Raw genomic sequence first — 4,289 nt, forward strand, 5'->3', positions numbered from 1 at the left:
TCAAAATGCCTTAACTTAGCAAGTGGTGTGATTAGATATGTGTACCCTCGTACGGTTATTTTTGAGCTCTCAACTTAATTTTAGGTTTCATTTGAATCTTAACGGGTTTTAACTTGCTTCGTACGTGAATAGCACTTTGACTTTGCATTAATGCGAACTCAATATATAGGGCCACATGTCAAGTTCACACATCTCATATATCCAGAGAATCAGTCTAACGTGACATTAGGCCCACTGTTATCGCCCTCCATTCTCCATGCCCACGTGCGTCCATACTCGAGGCTAACATTGTATGTGTCTCCCACGTCGCCTAGAGGCCAGGGGTGGACAACGCTGGTAGAGGCGTTATCCGCCTCCGCCATGGCAGTAGTAAGTAATAGAGTAAGGAACGGTTCATGACAACAATGGAAGAAGTCGAGACGAGCGAGCTTGGCGCCAAGTTCTAGTCACCGAGGCGAAGCCTCGCGTGTGCTCACCAACCTCGCCCAGGCCTACATGCCAAAGGTTTCGCGCTCACGCCTCTCGTGACAACCAGCCCACACCCGTGCACGGGCCTCCCACGTCACTAGTTTCATACTCCCCTTGCACCTCCAGTTATCGACTGCGCTCGTGCCCCCCCTCGGTTGCCCCACGACGTGCCTGATGTGCTTGGCTGGCGAGGGCTACGGCGAAAGAGCCACTTGACCGCCAAGACGACAATGTTAGGGGTTAATACCCTTTGGGGGGAAACTCCCTCCCCTCTCTCCGTTTTGCTGACCATTAACTCAATCGTTTGCGGCTCTCAGAAATGTCATCTCATAGGTACATAGGTAGCGATCAGACAACACCTTAGACCCTTAGTAAAGATATTCGCTAGTCCAGAGAGGGTGGGCACGGGAGCATCGCCAAGAAACACCGTGTAGCCATTCATGGTGCCCAACAAAGATACCCTCACTGGGTCCAAAGGGTGAAGCCATGTTCGAGGACAACATTCCGAGGGTCAAACAAGGATTATCTTAGGTGATCCAAAGTCTCGAAGCTTCAGATTAGCGAGGAGCAGGTCTAAGGACTGACAACACGCGAGCGCGGAGTGGCCACCAACCTGAGAAGTCAAATCCAATTTGTATCTTTATCCTTGTATAGGCTTATATTGAAAACACCAAAATGCCCCTGAAAGTTAGGAATATGTTAGAATACAGCCTTAGGATAGGGGCTTTGTGGTCCGCTAGCTGTAACTTGGACAATATAAATACGTCTCATATGATCTAAACAATAGTGAGATGTGGCAGCACATATTCCACACCGCCACTTTTCCACAACTGATGTTCTCCATTAGTTGTGCATGCAAATCCTCACTAAATTGTGTCTTTTGGTTTGTAAAACCTGAACATTATAGAATAGGAGGAATTTTCATAACTACAAAATTAATTTTCTTATGACCACTTTAAACTAATTCAGTGGGTCCATGTGTTTTGCATGTAAACAGATTCTACAAGCATATCTTGCAGGGAAGACGATCACTTTCAGTTAGAGGCCAGTATTGGTTTGTATTTTAGCTCAAGGTAGATGACTTCTCACTCAGTCCGAGAAAACCCTCGAACCTCATGCCCCGTGCACACAGGGGCCGTTATCCGGTGAGGGGGCCGGTCTATTTTACCTGTGCTTTGAGAACGTGGGACATGTGAGGGTTTTTTTTTCTACACCGCCAACCAAAAAATTCGTCTGACCAAGAATTTGAACTCTGGTCACGAGGGATGCCACCCGGAGGCTTGATCAACTGGTTGTGAAACGGTTGGAAATAGAAATAGAAAAATGTTAGAAATGAAAATACAAAGAGCTTGTGAAACGGTTGGAAATAGAAATAGAAAAAAATTGACGCCCTTTCGGACCAGAACAGTTTGTGAAAAGGTTAGAAATAAAGATAGTTAAATAGAAAGGTGCAAATGAAAGTAGATAACGCTTGATCTTGTGAAAATATTAGAAATGAAAATACAAAGAGCTTATGAAAAAGGTTAGAATATCTATACTCTATACCATTTTTAATATTAAAGAGGTAAAATTTCTTTCCACCTTTTTTTCGTCCATCTTCCCCTGACTAACCAAATAGTGGAGAGTTTCCCCCGTATCTCATATGTGATCTGGACCCATAACCCATAATCATACGAGTTAGGACAACTTGCATCTAGCGATGATGAATACAAAGTTTGATTCCAATACGTATCGGGTCGTGCACTACATATCTCGTATGTGACCTGGGATTCATGACTTGCGCTTATTCATATGGGTTAGAACAACTCACATCTAGCGATGATACATAGTTTTATTCATATACGTACTAGGTTCCATTATAACGCGCGAGCATGTTTGCCGGTAGATATAGAAAAAAGAGTGGAATTTGAACAGATGCCCTCTCAAACCAGAATAGCTTGTGAAAAAAGTTAGAAATAAAAACAGAAAACGCTTGAGCTTGTGGAAATGTTAGATGGAATACAAAGAGCTTGTGAAAAGATTAGAAATAAAAATGGGAAAACATTAAAATGAATAGCTTGTGAAAAGTTAGGAATAAAGATATAAAACGCTTGAGCTTGTGAAAATGTTAGAAAACAAAGAGCTTGTGAAAAGACTACAAATAAAAATAGAAAACGCTTGAGCTTTTGAAAATGTTACAAAAGAAAATACAATGAACTTGTGAAATATTATAGAAATAAAAATAGATAACGCATGAGGTTCCGAAAATATTAGAAATGAAAATACAAAGAGTTTGCGAAATGATTAGAAATAAAAATAGAAAAACAGAAAAAATTGACGAGAGTGGGATTTGAACCCACGCCCTTTCGGACCAGAACCTTAATCTGGCGCCTTAGACCAACTCGGCCATCTCGTCAGTGCTGCTATGAAGACCAGAATAACATCCTAATAGTGATAAATAAGGAGAGAGCATTTTCTGCATTCTATTTTTTATTGGGTGAGAAGACAAGGATTTTATTGCACCAAAACATTCGAGGGTACACGTATTGGATTCATCAAACCCACACATGGTTAGCTGATAGAGTAACAAACTGCTTGTGCTATGAGCTTCAAGTTTGATTTCCTTCCATCATGACAAAACTTCTGCAGCTAGTAAAGTTGTTTTATTACCCCCGAACAATCAGATTTCTCAGAGGCAACTAGTAGGGATAAAAGCAAAACTGGAAAAACATGTTTTCGAGGCTCGTTTCTGAGGTTTTACTGTGTTTTTGACTAAACAAAAACGGTAGCGGTAACCATAAATACCATATCCGTAAAGGTAGACAAGTGTGAAACGATAACGGCGAACAACAATTTTCTCTTTTTGGCTGCATAAGCATGTTACGTGTTTATGCGGTAAAATATCGTGATACTATATTGTTTTCTTTAGAGAAAAAAGATATCCGCCCGTTCGCTTCGCTGAAAAAATTAAACTAAAACACTGTTCTGACTATTTGTCGTAAGAGAAAAATACGTGTTCTAACTAAAAAAACAAGCTGAAAAGTACGAATTCATCTCCACCATTGGGAGCCTGAGCTCAGCAGGCTAGCAACATGACTCCCGGCCTCGTGCTTCTCTACACGTCGCACAACTTAGGCGAGCCCAATAGGCCCAAGCTGCCAAGCGTAGTATGGCCGCCCACTAGTCACGCCACCGTTCGCTCCGCTGACTGCATGAACCATAAGTTGGGCGGAGGCTATGTTGTATAAAGAAAGCTATCTTTCTAAATTTTTCATAAAAAACATGTGGGTCCCACACAAGACCTTAACCTAACCCAACTATATCCAAACAAGTGACTACTCCCTCCATCCCAAAAAAACCTGACGTTTAGGATATAATTGTGCTTACCAAGGAGTCATTAATTAGGGTATAGTTTTCCCTATATGCCCCTATTAAATACTGTTGCGAGCGCTATCCATACGAGAAAGTTTCCTGGCTCATCTAGTTAGTGCGGTGTGGGTGAGCCCCGAGTCCTGAGGTCTCGAGGTCGAAACTCTGTGGACGCATTTTTTTTGCCTGTGGCTTCATTTTGCATGGGTTTGGGTGGGGCGTGGCACGTGCGCGTTGGCTCGCATGGCACTGGTGCGGGTGGGAGCACGTTGGTGTTGTTTTGGCACGTTGGGGCAGCGTTTGGTGCTTGTTTTTGCGCCGTTCGCGCTCGGGTTTGTGCATGGCACGTAATTTTTTCTGTCCGCGCTCCAGCATTCTAATTGGCGCTAATCTGGCCGGTCTCCGGACGCTTCGACTGCTCTGGCTGCTGCTTCATTAAAACGCCTGCGTTTCTCCACTGTACCATCCCATGC

General features: G+C 43.1%; 1 non-coding gene across 1 annotated transcript; it reads right to left on the bottom strand.

Moving 5' to 3' along the window:
• Positions 1 to 2,782: 2,782 nt before the first annotated feature.
• TRNAL-AAG (transfer RNA leucine (anticodon AAG)) lies at positions 2,783 to 2,863 on the bottom strand. The gene has a single exon. It is a non-coding gene; the product is annotated as a tRNA-Leu (tRNA).
• Between the last annotated feature and the right edge of the window lie 1,426 nt (positions 2,864 to 4,289).

Source organism: Miscanthus floridulus, unplaced genomic scaffold (genome assembly GCF_019320115.1).
Source record: "Miscanthus floridulus cultivar M001 unplaced genomic scaffold, ASM1932011v1 fs_296, whole genome shotgun sequence".
Classification (NCBI taxonomy): Eukaryota; Viridiplantae; Streptophyta; class Magnoliopsida; order Poales; family Poaceae; genus Miscanthus; species Miscanthus floridulus.